At 43.0% G+C, this 23,630-nt stretch overlaps 1 protein-coding gene and 1 non-coding gene across 4 annotated transcripts in view; one reads left to right on the forward strand and one right to left on the reverse strand.

The window, feature by feature from the left end:
* The window catches only part of AKAP12 (A-kinase anchoring protein 12), a 119,199-nt gene that overhangs the window by 38,019 nt on the left and 57,550 nt on the right, over positions 1 to 23,630 (forward strand). The window lies entirely within an intron of this gene.
* LOC115834526 lies at positions 2,203 to 2,310 on the reverse strand. Its single transcript, XR_004029473.1, has one exon. It is a non-coding gene; the product is annotated as a U6 spliceosomal RNA (small nuclear RNA).

The following is a 23,630-nucleotide window of genomic DNA, read 5'->3' on the forward strand; positions in this document are numbered from 1 at the left end:
CCTGCCTTAGCCTCCCAAGTAGCTGGGATTGCAGGCGCCCACCACCATGCCCAGCTAATTTTCCTATCTTTAGTAGAGACAGGGTTTTGCCATGTTGGCCAGGCTGGTCTCGAACACCTTACCTCAGGTGATCCTCCCTCCTTGGCCTACCAAAGGGCTGGGATTACAGGCTTGAGCCACCGCACCTGGCTGTGTCATATGTTTTTATCAAAGAAGAATCATAGCATTGTAAATCCAGTTGGAGGCCAGTTTCTGGGAGGTTCTGTTCTTTGACTACTGTTGTATTGGAGATCACTTTCTTTCTGCGATGATGTTATTGGTACTGCAATTAATAAACGGTAGTGTCTAGTTGTTTTTTTTTTTTTTTTTTTTTTTTTGAGACAGAGTCTTGCTCTGTCACCCAGGCTGGAGTGCAGTGGCGTGATCTCCGCTCACTGCAAGCTCTGCCTCCCAGGTTCATGCCATTCTCCTGCTTCAGCCTCCCGAGTAGCTGGGACTACAGGCGCCCGCCACCATGCCCGGCTAATTTTTTGTATTTTTAGTAGAGACAGGTTTCACCATGTTAGCCAGGATGGTCTTGATCTCCTGACCTTGTGATCCACCCGCCTCGGCCTCCCAAAGTTCTGGGATTACAGGCGTGAGCCACCGCTCCCGGCGGTAGTGTCTAGTTCTTAACTTAGCGTAGAACAATGGCTTTTAAAGTGTTCTTCATTAAAACTTACTTCATTTCTATTTCCTAAAATTCCTAGAATAAATTGTTCAATAAGCAGTTATAGTGAATTTGAAATTGAGAATACACCTGGAGTGTCATTACTGCCTACACTGCTTGAGTGGCCTGGAGGGCTCACACCCAGAACCTGAGTCGGACTTACTTAGGAAGACATTCACTGTTGTTTTAGTGTTTTGAAAGATTGTATTCCCTGGTCTCATCAAAATGTTATCTTTTTTTAAGAAAGTAGGGATAGAGAAGGAATTTCTCTGGCATGGTTTTTAATCCTAACAAGGTCTGTGATGCTTGGCAAGTAACATTCTTTCAGGATTTGGTTCTTGTCAGTGTCATGGAAGGGACTGTTTGTTTTAGGTGATCTTGAAGAACAGCTCTTCAGGTTTTAAATTTTTTGTGTGTGATTAACTTAAGAATGGTGAATTTATTTATATACAACTCTCCTTGACCTAGGAAAAAATGTACAGCAGTTTTTAACATGTATGCAAGAAGAAACGAGAAATATATGATAAAGGATAAAGGTAGGAAAAATCTGAACATGGAGAAGGCATTGTATAATATTTTAAAAATTTATTTTCTCTCTCTTTCTTTTAAAATTAACCCTTAACACTGCTCAGTGAGGCATTTAAATAATAGAAACGGGATGGAGACAATAAGCAAGCAAAAGCCGGCGAGGTGACATGCGCCTGTAGTCCTAGCTACTGGGGGGAGGCTGAAGTGGGAGGATTGCTTGAGCCCAGGAGGTTGAGGCTGCAGTGAGCTAACGATCGCACCACTGCACTCCATCCTGGGTGACGGAGTGAGACCTGGTCTCTTTAAAAAAGTAAATAAATAAGCAAGTGAAATCAAACTTGAAAAAATTTTAAATAAATATCTTTTTTTAAGCATAAAAGTGGTATATTGTCATTGTGCAAATGCCACCATATAAGAAAAAAAGTTCCTTCATTCCCTCATCTTCTAAGATTTTTCTTACATACACATACAAACATATCCTTTCTGTTGTTTTTTTTTTTAAATATGCATATAGATAATACTGTTGCGTAACTTGTCTTTTTCACTCAACAGGAAATCAGAAGCACCTTTCGGTTCAGTATACATAGACCTGGCTCACTGCTTAATGGCTACACGTTCAGTGACATGGATATACTCTAATTTATTTAACCTGTCTCTTTACTGATTGACATTTAAGTTGATTCTGATGGTCTCCTATTACAAGTAATGCTGAAATGAACATCCTTTCATATATAATATAACTTTGATATATAAAATGAAAATTATGTATAATATACATACTCATTTATGCTTGTGCAAATATTTCTATAGGACTAATTCCCGGATGAAAGGGAATGCCCCACCCTTCCACCGTTTTCTATATGATAAATTTCTGACACATTTCCTTGTTAACCAAGGAATGACTTAAGTTTCAAAATATGCTTAATGCATTCAGCTTTCAATAGCTCACAGCACACACTGTATATAAAAATATGGAACACTTTACAAATTTCGGTCTCATCTTTGCATAGGGGCCATGCTAATCTCTGTATCGTTTCCATTTTAGTGTCTGTGCTGCCAAACCAAACGAGCGCTCTTTTCTTTCTTTTTCTTTTTCATTTTCTTTTTTTTTTTGAAAAAGGATCTTCCTCTTGTTGTCCAGGCTGGAGGGACACAATCACACCTCACTGTAACCCCAAAGTCCTGGGCTCAAGCGACCCTCCCACTTCAGCCCCCCGAGTAGCTAGGACTACAGTTGTGGGCCACCACGCCCAGCTCTTTTCTTTTCGAAAATATTGTAATATTAGATACTTCACAGAATACTCACAATGCCTCATTTTGGCAATCATATTTCACAAACCTTTGACTTTTGACTGAGTTGCAGTTAGCTTGAAACACTCATGTTTTGCTTTCACTTATGGAATTACCATTTCTTATGTGTAATTCTAAAGATATATACAGTTAAAGATATATACAGATCTATAAAGGTCATGTTTTAAATTTGCCAGTGAACACATTGGCAGCTTCTTTCCATTCTGCAGGAAGTGGCTTTGTTTCTGTGCTTTCCTCCTGTTATTTCCTTAGGGTAAACATCTAGGCTTCATGCAAAGTAGAAGGGGCATGTGCGTGGTGGTCAGGATGTGGATTTGAATCCCCAACTCAGCCACTTACGTTAGATAAGTGACTTAACTTGCGAGCCTGCTTCTACAAACTGGATGAAGGTTGCTAAAGAACATGTTTTTACAAGTTGTGCTACTTTTGATGCTACTAAGAACAAATGAGTGTTCAGATTTGGCCATGTCAGTGATATTGGTAGTGTTACTTTGACAGGTGAAGGATGGTATTTTAAGTTTGCTTTGACTTTTGCATTTCTGTAATGTATGGGAAGAGATAACTGTAATTCTGTAGGTCTATGTATTGGCTCGCTAATTTAATTTCAGGTTATGAGCAGATTTAGTGCCCACTTTATCTTTTGGGGTCTTCTTATATGCTTCAGATCTCATGGTTGATACTTCACATTTGCAAGAAGTTCTCCTACACGTAGGGAATAGCCCCCCAAATCCTAACTCAACCCATTGTATTTTGATGATGCTGTATAGAATTTTAAGTCTCGGAATTGGGGCATTCTATGTGAGGTTAGGACCCAATTTCCTATGGCTTCATTCTTTTCTCCACACACATTTGTTTTATTTATTTATTTATTGAGACAAGGTCTTGCTCTGTCACCCAGGCTGGAGTGCAGTGGTGCTCACTGCAGCCTTGACTTCCTGGACTCAGAAGATCTTCCTGCCTCAGCCTTCTGAGTAGCTAGAAATACAGGCCTACACCATACCCTCCCTTCCCCAACACCCAGCTAATTTTAAATTTTGTTGTAGGGATGAGGTCTCCCTGTGTTGCCCAAGCTGATCAAACACCTGGCTTCAAGAGATCCTCCCACCTTGGCCTCTCAAAGCACTGGGATTATAGGCGTGACCCACCAAGCGCAGTCTGGCACGACCTCCCATGCCAGAATGTGTGATGCAGAAGCGGGCTATCCTCTTCCCCCTCCTGTTCCCGCTCTCAGCTGCCCATACATCTATTTTTATTTTTTCTGAGATGGAGTCTTGCTCTGTCACCCAGGCTGGAATGCAGTGGTGCGATCTCGGCTCACTGCAACCTCCGCCTCCTGGGTTCGAGCGGGAGGCAGAGGTTGCAGTGAGCCGAGTAGTAGCTGCCTCAGCCTCTTGTTAGCTGGGACTACAGGTGTGTGCCACCACGCCCAGCTAATTTTTGTATTTTTAGTAGAGACAGGGTTTTGCCATGTTGACGAGGCTGGTCTTGATTTCCTGACCTCAGGTGATCCACCCACCTCGGCCTCCCACAGTGCTGGGATTACAGGGGTGAGCCACTGTGCCCAGCCTGCCCATACATCTTAAGGGACTTCCAGCTCACGCATGGGGGTTTTCCAGCCCACATGCCCAACCTTCACCAAAACGAATGCCCTGTAGCCCTTTGGTCTAGAGGTGCCCAGGGAAGAGGCTTGCATAGGTTCTGAGAATTCCAAATCTTGGGCCCCCAGTACAGGTGGATGTTAATTTCAGGAAGGTTTGCCCTTTTGGTTGCTGCGGGGGAAGGATGTAGCCAGAGGAGGGCCAGAATGGGGCTCTCCGCAGTGAGGGGCTCTGCCTGGGTCTGATGGTGTTACCACTCACAGGGATTCTTTGAAGCAGTTGCTTATTCCCTGACTTCTCTTGTCTATTGGTTGAATAATGTTTTCCCTGCTGTCTACCTATCAGGTTATTCATTCCTGATTACTATCAATGTTCAGGCTGGTCAAACTTGAAATCATTAACTATATAAAGTGTATTATGTATAAAGTGCTAGATTTGTAAGAAAGTTGCTATCTTCATCTTCATGGAGTTTAGTTTTTATCTTGGCTTAGCTCTTGCTAATTTCCCACAGTATAGCCTGCACTCATGTTATGAAAAAATTTAGATGACTGTTGAAGAACACTCAGGATTTCTTTCTTACTTCTCAGCCCAGGACTGAGCTTTTATGAAAGTGGGCAGCAGGAGATTTTAGAAAAGTGGAGGCCCTTGTATAAGGAGGCTGGGGACCATTTAATGACGGTGAGGAGGCACACTTTAGGAACTAAAGGAGACCAGCATGACAGATTGAGTGTTAAGGTAGAACTAAACAAGAGGCACTCAAAGGCAGAGAGATCAGCTCTTAGGATATTGCATTAAATCAACCATGAAATGCTAAAGCTTGAACTAGGGCAGAAATCAAGCAATGGCTACAAACAGCATTGAACACAAAAGAAATGATAGGATTTGAGGGAGCATGAGGATGACCAAGAGGCGGAAAAGCCCAAGATGATCTCCAGGTTTCTAGGCTTTTCCAACTAGGATGCTAATTCTTTGGCTGAAAAAGAATATTATCAAGTAAAGACATAGTCTCACTGTTGACCCAGAAAATAGAGGGACAGGGTAACAAAAGCAGTGTTTGTTTTCTGTAATACTAATGGCTGACACTGACTAGTGCTTAATGTGTCAGGTGCTGTCCTACGCACTTGGTACACTTGTGATAGACACTTGTAAATCCCCATTGTACCAATGAGGAAGCAGGCACCTAGAGGTGAAGGGACCTTACAGGTAGGGCCTCTTCTTCTCAAGGCGAGGCATTCTGATGAGGGAATGCCTAAGAGAGGGAGAGACAAAGACAGAATTCAGTGTAAAGACAGAAAGCCCACTGTTGAAAGCAATGTCAGGTGTTTTTCTGAGAGCTCAGAAGCTGTCCCTGATATAACCACGCCTCAAATCCGGGAGTTGTTCTGTTTCCATTGGCAAGTCCCGCTGGCCTCATCTCCAAAGACGTTTCACATCCACCCATTCTGTCCACAGGGCCTTCCCTGGCTTCATCTCTCCCCTGAATGGACACAGCAGCAGCCTTCCTGCTGCCTCCAGCTTGGTCTCCTTCAGCTCCTTCTGTCTGCAGGCAGATTGCTGGTTTGGGGGTTTTTAGGGTTTGTCTGTGGTCAATTTATATCTGATAAAGCGAGCAAGTCTTAAGCATATAGCTTGGTGAGTTCTTACAAGGTGAACGCACGAGGAACCCTCTCCCAGGTCCGGTTGGAGAACCTCGCCAGTGCCCCAGAAGCCTCCCTTGCATCTCCTTCTGGTTATTGCTCCCCAAGAGGTAATTACATTCTCACTTCTGTCTGCACAGATCAGCGTCGCACATCGTTCACCACGTATGCAGTGATCTTTGAAACCTGCACGTTGAGTCATGCCGTTACCAGATCTCCCGGCATCACTTCCACATTGCACTCTTTGCCATTGCCTGATATGAGATAAATAAGAATGTATGGCTGAGTGTGGTGGCTCACACCTGTAATCCCAGCACTTTGGGAAGCCGAGGTGGGAGGATCGCTTGAGCCCAGGAGTTTGAGACCAGCCTGGCAACATGGTGAAACCCCATCTCTACAAAAAATAAAAAAAAATTAGCTGGGTGTGGCAGTGTACGCCTGTAGTCCCAGCTACTTCGGGGGCTGAGGCTGGAGTATTGCTTCAGCCTGAGAGGTCAAAGCTGCAGTGAGCCATAACTGAGCTACTGCACTCCAGTCTGGGCAACAGAGCAAGACCCTGTCTCAAACAAAACCAAAACGAAAAGCAAAGAACGAACACATGTTGCTGTCTTATTTCTCTCTTCCCTGCCGTTGGTACCTTTTGCCTATCCAGATCAAGCTCAAAACTCAACTTTTTCTTGTACACTTTCTCTTATCAACAGAACTGAAAGGGACCCCTCTCTGTTAGTACTATGTGTCTTAGTACTCTGTCTTCGATGTGTGGCACCTCCTTTTGACTTGATGCATCCAGATGACATAGGAACCCATCACAGGGATTAATCAAATGTTGAATAATGCATGGGGACCCAGGGTGGAACCGAGGCTTTTGCAAAATGATGAATGTTCAGAGGCTTTGGAGAGTGAACTTGGAGGTCAACAAAGAGGATGAAATGCAAGATGCAGTATGAGCATGTGGTGGTTCTGGACTGCAAGATTCAGGCACTTTATTTTAGGAATAGTTAATGTGAAGAACATGATTTATGAACGACAGAGTGGGGAGTGTATTGAGACCAAGTAAGACTAATGCTCCATTGTGAAAACTTACATATCAAAGCAAATATATTGTCCCCTCAGTCCCCAGAAGCAATGACTGGAAACAGTTTTAGAGGACATAACCTAATTGATATAAAAACTTCTCACTCTCAGAACTATTTTTCCCATTGTCATAGGAGTGGATACCAAATAATGTTTTCCTGTCTTGGCAGTGATTCACATTATTGAGTTTGCTATTGAACTATTTTTTCCTTGCCAGGAAGTACACATCAGAGAGCTACATTTCACTGTGTGTGTGTGTGTGTGTGTGTGTGTGTGTGTGTGTGTGTATCTTTTTCAATCTACTGATTACCAAAGAGCTTATAATTCTCAATGGAGAGTTTGTGGAAAAGATGAAAAAAGCATTTTTTTTAAAGAACAATAACCAGAAAGTTTGAGACAAGTGAGTATTATAGCGAAGTCCTTTTTTGCAGTAACTTCTCTGGTTGTAATGTCTTGGATTAAAAAAAAATCAATTTCATGCAAAAACGGGGGGAGGATTACGTAAACAAAAACAAAAAAATTTAAAGTATCACAGTCTATCATTTGGGTGAGTAGTGGAGGGGAAAAGAAGTCATTTGTACAGTCTGATGAAGAAATAAATATATTTTCCAGTTTCTAAGATAATCTGTGTATGCTCTGAATTTAAAGCACATCATTTCCTGTAAGTCAGTATTTGGTTCAAAAAGTGCAAAGGCTTTATGATTGATCATCTGTATCTATCACATGGTTATCTTCTGGAGGTGATAATTTTTTTTTTTTTTTTAGACGGAGGTTTGCACTTATCACCCAGGCTGGAGTGCAATGGCACAATCTCCGTTCTCTGCAACCTCTGCCTCCCAAGTTCAAGCGATTCTCCTGCCTCAGCCTCCCGAGTAGCTGAGATTACAGGGGCACCACCATGCCTGGGTAATTTTTTTGTATTTTTAGTAGAGACGAGGTTTCACCATGTTGGCCAGGCTGATCTCGAACTCCTGGCCTTAGATGATCTACCCGCTTTGGCCTCCCAAAGTGCTGGGATTACAGCCATGGAGGTGATAATTTTTTTAAAAGATTAAGGCAACAGTGATTTTGAGAGTGAGTCATTGATGGGACACTTGTTTAGGGAAAGCCCTTTTTCCTGCAGAAGCAAACTTGCCTTAGGAATAGCATCAGGCTGAAAGCATTTTGTTTGCATTTCAAATAAAGTTGGCAGGAAGGCTGGCACCTGTCTGCTGCATCTCTGTGCTCTTACTATACAAATACGTTCTACATTGCGTGCTGTCAAGGTTCAAGATCAATAACAGCAGGGAGGGGGCATTTCCCAGAAGCCCACACGACTTCATGAGGAAGCGCCACCCCTCGCTGGATGGGGCGTCGGCTTGCATTCTTAGGAAACAGAAAACAAAACAAAGAAACTCTCCCTTTCTAGTCACTCAGATGTGAATGTTGGAGACTGTTTCACTAGCAGTTATAGTCTATACTTCTTGAAATCATTTAGTTTGCTTACAGATCTTGAACCAAGTGGTTAAGGAATGAATCCTTTCCATTGAGGTGTCCATTATCTATTATTATTTATTTAAGCGCGTATGGACTAAACAAGCCACTTTGTACTCTGTCTTTCCAGGCGTCAAAACAGAGTAAGTTGCCCCTCTTGACGGAGTCCCAAATGTTATCTGAGTCAGAGAAGGTTAGAGCTCAGAGCTCAGAGAGTTCAGGTCTTTAACAAAACAAAACAATTAGGTGAGAACCAAAGCTAGTGCTGTTGACTTGACCAAGGTCCCACAGTTGTTGGGGTGGCAGCGATGGGGGTAAGTATATTTTCTTTTTCTTTTTGTTTTCTTTTTTTTTTTTTTTTTTTTTTTGAGATGGAGTCTCGCTCTGTTGCCCAGGCTGGAGTGCAGTGGCGTGATCTCGGCTCACTGCTCACCTCTGCCTCCCGGGTTCACACCATTCTCCTGCCTCAGCCTTCCTAGTAGCTGGGACTACAGGTGCCTGCCACCATGCCCGGCTAATTTTTTATATTTTTAGTAGAGACGAGGTTTCACCGTGTTAGCCAGGATGATCTCGATCTCCTGACCTTGTGATCCGCCTGCCTCGGCGGAATGCTTTTACACCGTCGGTGGGAGTGTAAATTAGTTCAACCATTGTGGAAGACAGTGTGGTGATTCCTCAAGGATCTAGAACCAGAAATACCATTTGATCCAGCAATCCTATTACTGGGTATATACCCAAAGGATTATAAATCATTCTACTATAAAGACACATGCATACGTATGTCTATTGCAGCACTGTTCACAATAGCAAAGACTAGAACCAACCCAAATGCCCATCAATGATAGACTGGATAAAGGAAATGTGGCACATATACACCATGGAATACTATGCAGCCATAAGAAAGGATGAGTTCATGTCCTTTGCAGGGACATGGATGAAGCTGGAAACCATTATTCTCAGCAAACTAACACAGGAACAGAAAACCAAACACCACATGTTCTCACTCATAAGTAGGAGTTGAACAAGGAGAACACCTGGACACAGGGAGGGGAACATCACACACCGGGACTTGTTGGGGGGTGGGGGGCTAGGGGAGGGATGGCATTAGGAGAAATACCTAATGTAGATGACGCGTTGATGGGTGCAGCAAATCGCCATGGCATGTGTATACCTCTGTAACAAACCTGCATGTTCTGGACATGTATCCCAGAACTTAAAGTATTAAAAAAAAAAAAAAAACAAGAATTATGGCTGGGCGCAGTGGCCCATGCCTATAATCCCAACACTTTGGAAAGCCGAGGTGGTGGATCACTTGAGGTCAGGAGTTTGAAACCAGCCTGGACAACATGGTGAAACCCTGACTCTACGAAAAATACAAAAAAATTAGCCAGGCATGGTGGAAGGCACCTGTAAATTTAGCTACTCAGGAGGCTGAGAGGCGGGTTGAACCCGGGAGGCAGAGGCTACAGCGAGCTGAGATCGTGCCGCTGTACTCCAGCCTGGGGGACAGAGCAAGACATCATCTCAGAAAAAGAAAGAAAGAAAGAAAAAGAGTCACAAGCACATTGGTTAAATGGACTTTCCAAACAATAGGTGCTAAAATAAAGTTGATAGAGTTGTAGTGAAGGATTACAGAGAGCCCCTGAAGTATTTAATTAATATTTTGTGGGATTTGGGGTACATCTGAACTGCCTGTCACTCTTCCCACTCCCTTTCAGAAGTCAAAACTCATGCTTTTGGAGGACAGAGTGAATTTCTCCCAAATTACTGTCTTCTGCCTCCTAAATCAGGACCACATTTTTCAGGTGTGCTTATGTGGGGAACGAAGCCTGGTCTGTGTTCCACTGTATTGCTGATGAAGCTAAAAATTAAGGGATTAATGGCATCGCTAGATGCGCCCTGTAACAGCTGGCAGCTCTAAAAGCTCTTTTAACAGCTATAACGTATGATTTATAAATGAGGTTAATGGATTCCTGTTAGAATGGAAAACGCACTTGTGTAAGATCACTTATTCAAGCCATAATCAGTACCTACTGCAAGTGCTTTCTCCTGAGGCTTGTATTTTTTGCTGGAGGATTTTTGTTTTTAGTAGACATTGCAGGACATAGGTTTTTCTTTTCTTTTTAAAATTTGCAACAAATCCCAAATCACCAGAATTGCTGAAAACATGCTGTGAGAGATGAATGTCAAGTTCACAGTCACTGCCCTTCTCCAACAGAACCAACACCAGCCAGCCCTTGAGCGCAGATGGGGAGATTCAAACTGATATTCTCCACCCCTAATGTTGAGAGAGATGGTTATGCAGCTTCAAGGTCCTCTGCAAATTCATCAAACTTGGCTAGACTGTGAATGTATTTTTAATTAGGCACTGATTTTTAGAGCATTGGGTTATGTGGTAGTGAGTATTCTGACCAGCCTGCATGTCTCAGAAGCAGAAGTATGAGAGAATAGATTTGGCAGCAAACACCAACCAGCCAAACAAAAAGCAAAAAACCAAAAACCCATCTTGTGGTTGATGTGGTTTCCACAGGGCTTTGCCTCTCATACATTGTCACTTCTTAAGAAACACTCTCCCTTTTTTTCTCAGTAGAGTAAGGTCTTGATAAGAAGGTTGCAAGATGTGCAATATAACTGTTTTATTGAGTAATTTTGTAAAACCAGGAAAATAAGAAAGAAAAGAAACTAGAGTTGTTATTTGTCTTTCTTAGAATGTCTTGATCAATACATTCTAGGCTGGCCTGTAAGAGAAAGGAAGCACAGGGATTTTGAATAGAGATACCGTCACCAGGTTAACTTTGTAAAGGGAGGGTGGTGGGCTTTCCGAGATGTACTTTCCCTTGTGAGGTTTTAGCTTGGCTCATTCAAAGCAAAGGCTGAGAGATGTTTAACTTGCAAATCCTTCAGTTGTGGAACTTGGATTGTAATTCTTTCCTCCTTGGGTAACATGATGACTAGCATGGTTATGGCTGGCGTTTTGCTTTTGTTGTGTTTTAATACACTTTGATGTTTAGAAGGTAATGCATCCGATGGGAAGAGGCATCTGAACAAGATGGTTTGGAAGCTTCCTTTTGAGACTGGAGAAATGTGTGGACTAACACAAATGTGTTCTTAGAATAGTCATCATTTCTTTATGGGAAACATTATTCTGGCACCTATTAATGCTTATAGGGACTAGTATTGTTGAATTCCTTCTCCACTGAATTCAGGGAGCTTGATCAGGGCCATTTTGGAGGATAGGAAAACTGGGCAGTGTCTGGAAAGGCCAACATCTTCGCTGCACACCGTACAGGGAGGGTGGGTGGAAGTTCCCACCCACAGTGGCATCAGCTGGACACCATGACGAGCTCAGTCCCAGGTGACTGAGCCAGACAGAATGGAGAAGCACTCACCGTTATCTCATTCTCCTAGCACATCCCTCACCCAACTACAGTCTTTCTCCACTTAGACATCCATGCCACTGGGTGTTCCCCAAAAAATCTGAAGCCAAGTAGATTGACCCCTGGCAGTGAGGCCCTGAAGTTCAGTTACGACTCCTCGAAGACCTCTTACCTCTCACAGGCCAGCTTCCTCTCCCATCCCCCTCACTGATGGTTCCCAGCCTTCACCAGATTTTTTTTTTTTTTGAGATGGAGTTTCACTCTTGTTGCCCAGGCTGGAGTGCAGTGGCATGATCTTGGCGCACTGCAACCTCCGCCTCCCAGGTTCAAGTGATTCTCCTGCCTCAGCCTCCCGAGTAGCTGGGATTACAGGCATGCACCACCACGCCAGGCTAATTTTGTGTTTTTAGTAGAGACGGGGTTTCTCCATGCTGGTCAGGCTGGTCTTGAACTCCTGACCTCAGATGATCCGCCCGCCTCGGCCTCCCAAAGTGCTGGGATTACAGGCGTGAGCCACCTTGCCCAGCTTAGATTCTTGTTTTTACTTCTCACCCTCTCCCCTACTAAATCCCCTTCTCTTCCTCAGAAGTTAATCCTTCTAGGTTCTCCCTGTAACCTTACCTGCGTAGAAACTCCCCCTCTCTGCACATAAACGGAGCTGCTTTCTGATTTACTTTCCTTTTGAGAGCTGGTCTCCAGTTGCTGCAGATCACCTCATCCAGTGTCCCCTTCACCATCTGTCAGGTTCCCTTGGTCAGTGTCATGCCTCTGAGACAGCAGCTGCCCATTGGAATCACCTGAGGGAGCCTTAGAAACTACTAATATGTGGGTCCTTTCCCAGAGATTCTGACTTAATTGGGTTAGGATATAACCACAACAACAGCCCCACAAAAGTATTACCCCTCGTTCTATAGGCTCAGAGGGTGAGAAATTTGCCCACATGTCTCACAGCTAATGAGTGGCTCATCTGAGATTTCCTTTCATGGGTGAGCTTGCAAATCATGCTCTTTCTGTTGACTGTCCTGGGCTATGCTGGATCCAGAGAAGCACAGCAGGATCATTACCAGCTAAGAAGGGGTCTTGCCGTTGCCTGCCCCTTAGGAATCAGTTGCCCTAGGCGAAGTCCCTGTTTTCCTCCGAGCAGACTGATAAACAGTGGCTGTGCTCAAGCAGCAGCAGGGCTGGATTCGCGTCACTTACTTTGGTATGCAGGAGGCTGCTTGTATGCTGTGGCGCACGGAGCTAAGCACACACGTCAGAGAAAGCCATTTCAATTTATCATTTTAATTTTGCTATTAAGCATCCACAGACCCTAAATGGATTCTCCACAATGGCATCTGCAAGTCCATTATCAGAGATAAATGTTTAATGACTTTATTAAGTAACCGATGGATGCCACAGTGTATAGGAAACTTTCTTGAGTTTTTTTCACATATAAGGAGGCATTTCTCGAAGTCACTTGGGATGGCTTAACATAGCCCATCCCTGCCAGCTGACTTGTGGCCTCTTTCCCTTCCTTCCATGTGCAGTGCCTTCTATCTTGAATGCTGCAGCCAGCAGAGGTTCTGGCAGTGGAGCCCTCTGCCTAGCGGGCTTCAGAAAGGAGCCTGTGAGGCAGAGACATTTCCATTGAAAAGCAGTTTAGAATTCAGCCTCCATCTGCTAATTCCCATGGATGCTCGTTAGCAAACACAGGACAGTTGTTTGTGGATTTGAAATTTGCTACTTTTTCGTTCTGTATCTTACATTTTGGTGATTGTGCTACAAATATTTGGAGTTGAACATAATAGGATAATAACTGTTGATTCTTGGCTAAATCACATTATCTTAGGCCATCTTTGCAAATCAAGCGCATTCTACTGAAAAGGAGACAAGCAATTTTGCTTGTTCTTTTTCTCTTTCAGTCGAATGGAGCATGGACTTAGAATTGAAGTTGCAATGGGGTGGGCAATACATTCTAACTGGGTTTTTAGTTAAAAATCAGCAATCAGTTTAAGCAATCTGGTTCAAAGGCAGTATAGCTACAAATTTTTAGACAGTGTGTAGTACAGTTGTCCTTCAGTATCTTAGAAGAATTGGTTCCAGGACCCTCCCACCCCTGTTGGTACCAAAATACAAAGATGCTCAAGTCCTACAGTTTGCCCTCTGGATCCAGGGGTTCCCTAACCTCAGATTCAACTAACCAAGGATTGAAAAGATAGTATTTGCAGGATGAGGAACTGCAGATATGGAAGGCTGACTGTATTTCACTTCAACAGGGGTCTCAATTATCCTCATTGAATGGTAATATGTTACCTGTTTTGGCAAAGTTTGGAGTCAACTTCTGTCTCCACCTCCCTGTATTGCAGCTGTCAGCATGGTGAAGAGCCTACAAGGCATGCTGATGTGTGCTGCCTAGGGCTGCCTAACACAAACCAAACAAACATCCCTTCTCAGGATGGGAGAAGAGCTTTTTATGAGACCTTCTTGTGTCTTCCTCTTGCCTGTCTCTGCCTTTGCCCCCGTAAGCAGGTGACAGTTGTGCAGTGTTTAGGCACTACGTATTTCTCATATCTGACTGCCTCCATGGTGGAATTTCTGATACTCCTGTCTTAGGGACACACCTTTGATTAGAAGAAGTAATATTAGCCTCTAAAATTTTTTGAACTTTAAAATCAAGACTTTACTTGGGATAACGCTGGTTTCCTCCTCTGTCGAAATTGTTTATCTCTTGGACTCAGAAACTATTTAGCCTTTCTGTGGCACACAGTGGATTTCAAAACATTTGGTATTATCAGGTTTCTAAGCAAGGATGTGATGTAATTATTTTACTACCAAATGAGGATTCTTTTGAGAGAAGCAGCCACTTAACGTGAGAGTAATTGCTTGAATATGAAGTGGTGTGTAGGAATTAAGTGAGAACTGAGATCTTGACTTGCACATATGCTGTAGATAAAACCTATGAATTTGCTGGTGCGGGGCCACAGAAAAAACTAGTCATGAGAATTGCCAGAATTGTCAGAAATGTGTTTTGAGATTATTTATTTTCATTATTCTAACTCTTCACAATAACATTTTGCTTATTTTGCAATTGGAATTTGTGGAGGTCCAAGAAGTCAAGATGGTAATTAATTTGCCTGGGACAGCTGGTAGGTGCATCAGCTCAGAGCAGCGGGTGGTGGGGAACTTGTCTTAGACATTCACGATGCAGGTCATGACACTGGAATATAAAGATCTAGCTCTAGGGGTCTGTATTCTGTGCTCTGTAACTTGACATGATCTGGTTACTTATTAGTTATTTAACCAAAGTTAAATAACTAATCAAGAGAAGTCAGGTGCTTTTTTGTTAAACACGGAACTCCAGTATTCCTCTGAAGCTTAAGGAGACAGTAAGTAACATGGTATTGGGCTTGTTCCCTGTCCTTAACACAAGAATCCTTGGAATTGCCGGATTACATATTCTTCTCCCCTGAGTGGACACCCACTGCAACCATGCTCACATGCCTAAGATCTGTGTTAGACAGATCGTATCATGGATCCAGCATAATTAAGTAGAGATGCATTTTCTTGGTTTAAGGTACCTTAGGGGAAAAAAAAGAATAAAATTCTTTAGGTTCAGTCTTAGAGTGCTTCTTCTTCTTCTTTTTTTTTTTTTTTTTTTTTTTTTGAGATGAAGTCTTCCTCTTTTCCCAGGCTAGAACACAGGGGCGCAATCTCGACTCACTGCAACCTCCGCCTCCCAGGTTCAAGCAATTCTCCTGCCTCAGCCTCTCAAGTAGCTGGGACTACAGGCGACTGCCACCATGCCCAGCTAATTTTTGTATTTTTAGTAGAGACGGGGTTTCACTATGTTGGCCAAGATGGTCTTGACCTCATGATCCACCCACCTTGGCCTCCCAAAGTGCTGGGATTACAGGTGTGAGCCATCATGTTTAGCCTGGAGTTCTTTCCTGGTTCTATGAGGCTCTGAGTAGTGGTTCTTAACCGGGAATGTTATCACCACCACCTCAGGGGAGGTACACATTTCTTGGTATTGGGGGCCGGGGGTGGGGGTGCCAGGGATGCCCCATGTACTGTAATTACTGTCCACAGTGTCCACACAGGAAGATACTGGTTGTGTCAGAGACTTGGTCTAGGATTCACAGGTTTTTCTTCCAGTTGGATTTAATGAGCTCGTCTCTGTCCTAAGACCCAAATGCTGTGGGGTTTGCCAACATTACAAGGTAGGCATTTCACAGAACGGAATTCTGGCAGGCCATCTTCATGCAGTGAATTGCTGTCATTGGTAGGTGGTGCTTTTTATTGCCCCTATCTCCAGCAGAGATCTTTTAAATTCCCTTTGCCTGAAATCAGCATGGTTGATCTCCCACCTAACCAGATTTAGAGTGCTTTGTTTTCTTTAACATACTTTCCCAGAGAACTCAGGAGTTTTAATACTTTTAAAAACAACTGTAACTTTTTATAAAGTAGGGAATACTTGACTGAAGTGTTGTGTGTTAAAACATACTGCATGCATCCGTGGTGTCTTTAATTATGGGGAATGTTAGTAGATGTGACTCAGAGAGGGTTCCTTGAGGAACTCATTTTAGAAAATGCAGTGATTTCCTCCTTAGTGGTTCAGAATGCACATTAAGGAGTCTTTAAACTCTGAGTAAATCTGCTTAACTCTGTCTACATCAGAGTTTCCCAAGCTAACCTGGAGCACAGAGCACTTCTGAGATAATGCGTGGTATGTTGGTGTTGATGCACCCAGGATACTCCTGTGCTCAGATGCCGGTTTGATAAATGCCCTTCTTCGAGAATTTAGAGGCCTAATTTGTAGACAACATTCCTGATAAAATGAGTTCACCTGTAGTGGCCCGTCCTTTGGGGTTTCCATAAGCAATGTGAGATACATTATTTTCTAAGACATCCAACAATTTGAATATTAATGTTCAATGGAATTAATTTTGCATGCTAAAAGCCAGCTGATGATTTTAGTGGATCTCTCTTAGCAATCATTCTTTCTCATGTCCAAAGATGAGTTTGGGTTATTTCTCCTGAAATTATGGTTAACTAATTTTCATGAATTTTACTGAAAATGATAAGAAACAGAAAAATCTGGGATTTGTAGACAGTGGCGAGAAACTATCTAGTATTTATACCCCTCACCAAGCAGCACTCATGGGCCCGCAAGCTCTGTGAGAAGGAAACCGTTCCAGCCGCCTTCCTTAAATAGCAAACACTGCCGTTTCAAACACAAAATAAAATTAATATTGGCATTCTAGAAATTAGAACTTTTGCACTAGGATTAAATTAAATTAGTTGAACGAATGTGACAGCATGACAAAGCTGGTCTAAGCCAATCAGGTATTGAAAGTGGATAATGTTGCTGTCGGGTGAATAGCTCTTACTTGGCAGTTGGTGGGATGGTGTAGCGTAGGCTGTAAACCCCATCTTGGAATAAAGACCTGCAGGATAAAGTGCCGTAGGACACATGGGGTTCCGACAGCTGGGCCCTGTTGTTTTCGTCCTGTGGAGCTGGAGGGAAGGGGCCACAGGGACTCTGGGTGATGGTGAGGAGATGTTCACCCCCTTTTCTGAGTCCTTCAGATGAACTCAGTCGAGCTTAAAGTGACATCACCAAGCAGGAAGGGGACTTTTTTGGCTTGTTGGTTTTGTTTTGCTGAATATATGGGTGGAAAGAAATATCATGAAATTTAAAACCAGCAGTGGCTTTATTTAAAGATCAGAGGCTTCATAACATCTGTAGGTTAAGACCTGGGACCTGCTGCCACCCTCAAGAGGATCTGCTGCCTCTTCCCTGAGGAAAACTGGCAGCAGGAAGAGAGCTCTGGAGGCCACTTTCTCAGAGATAAGGGCTTCTTATTTTTAGAGATCACTACAATCACGCCCACCCCGGGATGCATCCTCTTCTCAATTTCATGTGGTTGGAGAGAGCTTTTGACTCTATGCTTTGGTAATAGCTCTGAAACCCGATAAGCAGTTCATTTTCTCTCTTTTAAAAACCTTGCGGGTTAAAAGGCCTCCTCATATTTTTCTTTTGCAGATTGCCTTAAATCTTTTTTTAAATTCATGGAATATAAACGTATATTCCTGATTGCCTTAGCAGTGCTTACTATATATCTTGAGGTAATTGAAAATCACATTGGCCAGGTGGGGTGGCTCACGCCTGAAATCCCAACACCTTAGGAGGCTGAGGTGGGCGGATCACCTGAGGTCAGGAGCTTGAGACCAGCCTGGCCAATGTGGCGAAACCGCATCTTTACTAAAAATACAAAAATCAGCCAGGTGTGGTGGCACATGCCTGTAATTCCAGCTACTCGGGAGGCTGAGACAGGAGAATCGCTTGACCCCGGGAGGCGGAGGTTGCAGTGAGCCAAGATCACGCCACTGCACTCACTCTAGCCTGCACTCTAGCCTGCAACTGAGATGCAGCATCTTCAGGCTGAACTTCTTGGAAAGCATGACTGTCGGGGAAGGAATGGAGAGACTAAAGAATTCGATCCAGTTCCCTCACAAAAATTAGGGCTATTGTTCATCTAAACTTCTCATAAATCTGGATCACCAACGGAATAATCCATTTCTGCATTTAGCCTCCATCTTATTTTCAGCCTACTTCTGGAAATTTAAATATACATTGGAAAATACATTGTATGCCTAGGTTGAAATAAAAGGTTTTTTTTTTTTTTTTTTTTTTTTTTTTTGCCAGTCTGGATTGCTGTTTGAAGTATTTAATTTTAGAGCGAATACACCAATTGGAGCTATAGCTATTGACTTGTATGAAATAAATCATCAGTCTTAATGATAGCTCTTTGAGTTACATTGATGGGTGGGCTCACTGATACACACCACACAGCTCTGGGTGTGTGTGTGTGTGTGTGTGTGTGTGTGTCTGTGTGTGTGTGTGTTATGGGGGCAGGATCACTTGCCCTCACAGCCTGAGGATCTGAACCAACCAGGAACCTCAGGGAAAAAAAGGCTGCTATGGGCCGGGCGCAGTGGCTCACACCTGTAATCCCAGCACTTTGGGAGGCTGAGGGGCATGGATCACGAGGTCAGGAGTTTGAGACCAGCCTGACCAACATGATGAAACCGTCTCTACTAAAAATACAAAAATTAGCCGGGTGTGGTGGTGCGCATCTGTAATCCCAGCTACTCAGGAGGCTGAGGCAGGAGAATCGCTTGAACCCAGGAAATGGAGGTTGCAGTGAGCCAAGATCGTGCCACTGTACTCCAGCCTGGGGGACAGAGCGCAACTTTGTCTCAAAAAAAAACAAGGCTACTATGTCCTCTTTTCTCTTCCTGTGAGCAAATCTGTGATTTCAAGGCTATGGCCATGTTACCTGTAGCCGTACCCGTTTCTTGAGGTGCAGCCCCGTGTGAATGTGTGTCCTGGGATGTAGTGAGATGTGTCGCCTCTACCGAGCAGTGTCTCGTTTTGTTGGATTCCCTTGTCATTTCACATCTCAGACTCAAACCAAGTGCTGCCTCCTTTGAAACCCTCCTTAACAGAAACGTGAGGACCATTTATAAAAGGTGACCATAGTGTGAGATAAGGGCTGGAAAGTACTGGGATAGCACATGGACCTTGATGTGATCAAATGGACCAAGTCTCATAAAATGGCTGCTGAGTGCTTTTCTATTTAGAAAGAGAATTTCCCCCACTATGATTTCATTTGAATCTCACACAATCCAAAAACAGAGATAGTATTAGTCTCAGTTTGTAACCGGGAAGATGAGCTCAGAGGTAAAGTTCCATAGCTGAGAGGAGCTTGGACTCTAACCAAGACCTTGTATGTGCTGTGCTGTCTTCTGTTTCCCCCATGCCTTCTATAGTTTAAAAAAAAGAAAAGAAAAGAAAAGAAAAATCAGGCGTCCCTCCTCCATTTAGACCTTTAGATAAACCAGCTTTACCCCCTTTGTCCTGCCCAGTCCTCTCAAATCAGAAAGATTAGACACCTTTGCCATTTGCCAGGTGTTGTTGTTGAGTGCAGAGCAGGAAGAAGACAGGTAATAACTCCCAGAGCTTTCATTTTAGAGAGGAACGCAGGCATGGAACAAGTAATTCCCAAGACCACAATTATTGAGAACAAATAGTATGACAAAGACAGCTAAAATTTATGTTAATAGTTGACTTATTAAGAACTTAATATGTTCCTGGTGATGTTTCAAATATTCTTTGAGGTATATAAAAATGAATTCTTGGCCGGGCGAGGTGGCTCACGCCTGTAATCCCAACACTTTGGGAAGCCAACGTGGGTGGATCACTTAAGGTCAGGAGTTCGAGACCAACCTGACCAACATGGTGAAACCCCATCTCTACTAAAAATGCAAAAAAATTAGCCAGGCGTGGTGGCACTTGACTATGATCCCAACTACTTGGGAGGCTGAGGCAGGAGAATCACTTGAGCCCAGGAGGCAGAGGTTGCAGTGAGCCGAGATGGCACCTCTGTGCTCCAGCCTGGGCAACAGAGTGAGACTCCATCTCAAAAAAAAAAAAAAAAGGAAAGAAAAAAAAAAGAAATTTTTTTTTCTTTTTTAAAAGCCAGTCAAGTTTAGCAGTGTGGGGTTGTATAACAACTTTAGTAACACTGATGTTAATTTCTGATAACCCACTACCATCGGACCAGCCTAAAAATGAATTCTTAACTCCATTTTACAGAGAATGGAGAAGATATGAGGGAGGCAAGAAACGTGCTCAAGGTCATGAAAGTAACTTCCTTAAGGCGGAAGCAAATGTATATGAAACACACTTGTGAAATGGGTACATAATGCATAGGATACATGTGTTCTCTGTCAGGAGCCTGTAGTGGCCTGCTGTAGAACAGTGATATGCTTGGCTCTGTCCCGGTCAGTGTTTTTGATGAATGGCTTAGCTGAGGACATTAATATGTTATTTACATTTGGAGATGATATAAACAGAGGAGTTAAAGCTCCAGCAGTGTGGCCTGTTGGCCTGGATGATCTTAAAAGATTTATGAGGCCGGGCGCGGTGGCTCACGCTTGTAATCCCAGCACTTTGGGAGGCCGAGGAGGGCGGATCACGAGGTCAGGAGATCGAGACCACGGTGAAACTCCGTCTCTACTAAAAAATACAAAAAATTAGCCGGGCGTGGTGGCGGGCACCTGTAGTCCCAGCTACTCGGAGAGGCTGAGGCAGGAGAATGGTGTGAACCTGGGAGGCGGAGCTTGCAGTGAGCCGAGATCGCGCCACTGCACTCCGGCCTGGGCGACAGAGCGAGACTCCGTCTCAAAAAAAAAAAAAAAAATTTATGAACCCTGGCAAGCCAGGTTATTAACATGCTTGAAGCCTAAGAAGCTATGAGTTTTAGGGTTCAATGTGTTTTCACTTTTACAATGATAAAGTGAGTAAAAAGGAAACCGTGTCTGTTCTCCCAATTTCCTTCTAAAAAGATAAAACCAAACAACAATGCCATAGAGGTAGCCATTATTAAAGATTTGGTACATATTGTTCCAGACTTTAAAAAAAATGCTCACACAGACATTGACTCCTTTTCTGTCTCCCTTTTCCTCTTCCTCTCCCTCTTTGTCAGTGGGTTATTTTTGTTTGGTTTGGTTTTAAACACATAAAAGAATCATTCTCAGCAACTTGCTTCTTTTCCCCCTTAAGCCAGAGACATCTTCACACATGAGTGTGTCTGAATCTACCTCATAGCTTTTGATGTTGCCTATTGCAGGGACGTCTCATAATTTAACTACTCCCCTCTACTGATAGACATTTAAGGGTTTTTTTTTTTTTTGCTATTATAAAGTATTTATTACTTATTTGTTTTTCCTTTGTAGAGACTGGGTTTCACTTTGTTGCCCAGGCTCGTCTCGAACTCCTGGCTTAAAAGCCATCCTCCTGCCTCAGCCTCCCAAAGTGCCGGAATTATAGGCATGAGGCACCACGCCCAACCCTTTTATAAGTTATTATGTGCTGCGCCTCATAAATATGTAATGCCATATCTATTAGAATGGCATGGTGTAGCTAATGGGTTTGCATATTTAAAATTTTATCCCTATTTCCAAATTGCCTTCCAGGGATATTGTTTATTGATTTGTACTCTGGTTTTTTTTTTTTTTTATGTTTGTTTGACATTTTTGAAGATTTACTTTCAAACACTTTCTATTAGAATGAAGCATAAAACACAGTGAAGAGGTTTCTTTACAAAAGTTTTGTCATGGGATTTAAAATTCCTTCCAGATAATCTTTAATTCTGATCATTTGTGGGTGTGTCCTGGTTATATTGGCTTCTGGTTCCTTCCCACGAAGGCCACTTATAGGTTTGCTTCTTGGTCGTACTGCCCTGGATGGGACGAATTGCCCCTTTGGAGCCTTGTCTACCGTGTGAACTGCAGGAGTGCTGGGCCACTTGCACCCGGTCGTCCAGTGAGGATGTAGATGCGGGAGTATCACTTCTGCAGTGAAAAGAGTTGCTTTAGTAGGCTTACCTCCTCTGCCCCCGGCATCCTGACAGCTGTCAAGGGCTCATCATTTTACAACTTCATTAAACAGCCTGGTACTCTTGTTTCTTACTCTGCAAAGGAGGTCCCCAGCATGTTGTGGACTCCTGTGGAGAAGGAAGTGGATGGAGAAGTCTCCTAGTTTTTCTGTGGTGCCTTGGCTACCACTTGGACGTTCTTGGTTGTTGTTCTTACCGAAATGAGAGGAAAACACCGTTGCTGGAAACATTTGAGGTTTTTAGGGTCTTTTTTTTTTAACAGCTTGTTTAGTTGTAATGTGGTAATACTTCATGGGAATAAACTCTGGCTGACCCACTCAAAGGATATAAGCTTGAAAACATTTAGGGTTTTGATTTGTTCAAAGGAGGCATTTGTGCTTTTTGAAGCACAAATCCAGTGGGAAAATAGGTTTTCTGGTGCTTACCATGTTTAAGTATAAGGAGCATGTCTTTCAAGTCTAGTTCTCATCTCGAAAGAAATAACTATTTATAAAACTAAGTTCGGGGTGGATGGATAATGCTATGCGAGGAAGCTTCGGAGTGGAAAAAGTGAAATACACATTTCCTCCTTCTTTCTTGTTTGGTAACAGTTAAGTCCCAATGTTACTTTCCTCCCTGAAATGGGTGGCCCTCGAATCCCATCTGACTCCACCATCTCCCATCCCATGTGCCACTATGTCGTGTCTGCATCTTTCAGGGTCTCTCTGGGCAGAGCTGTGTGTAAATCCTGTCTTCTGTGGCCATTTGAGTTGCAGGCAAAAGAGAGACTAATTGAAGTTAAGCAAGGTGCGTGTTTATTAATAAAGAAATGTACCCACAACGTATGAAACCATCAGGTCATAAAATAACACGTGTTCCCCATTATTTTTTAAGTGAATGTTTGTGCCTATATATATACACACACGTAGAAAACACAGAAAAGACTTAAATGAATGTGGGTTTGATTTCCTCTATTTGAGGTGACTTTAACTTATTGATAATTCTCAGGAGTCCCTGAATTTTTAACAATGGTATGAATTATTTAGATGGTTTGGGGATGGGAGAAAAAACAAAAACACTTTTAATTTGGAGTGAAATAAAGGGAATTATCCATCTTTAACAACACGTGGGATTTTCAAAAGTGTGGACATGTCCGAATGTGACAATCTGACCAGGAATGAAGTCCCATTTTGTGCGGATGTTGGTGCCTCATAGGCTCTGAAAGCTCACCTGAGACATCACCCTTGAGGTCAAAGCTTGGGTACCCTGGCGGGACGCAAGCTATTCACATAGCAAAATAGACTCAAAACTCAGGTTCAGTAACGTCACTGTCATAAATTGTTTTCTACTGAAGTTAATAATTTATCTAATGCCTTTCTCAAGTAGGGACAGTTACCCTGTGGTTACTGAAAAGTACTATCTCATAATGTATTCATTATCATACTTAGGATATAAAGATGTCTAGCATTTGACTTCAGTTTTTAAGGGTCCTTCTT

The sequence above is a fragment of the Nomascus leucogenys genome, chromosome 3 (genome assembly GCF_006542625.1).
Source record: "Nomascus leucogenys isolate Asia chromosome 3, Asia_NLE_v1, whole genome shotgun sequence".
NCBI classification, from domain to species: domain Eukaryota; kingdom Metazoa; phylum Chordata; class Mammalia; order Primates; family Hylobatidae; genus Nomascus; species Nomascus leucogenys.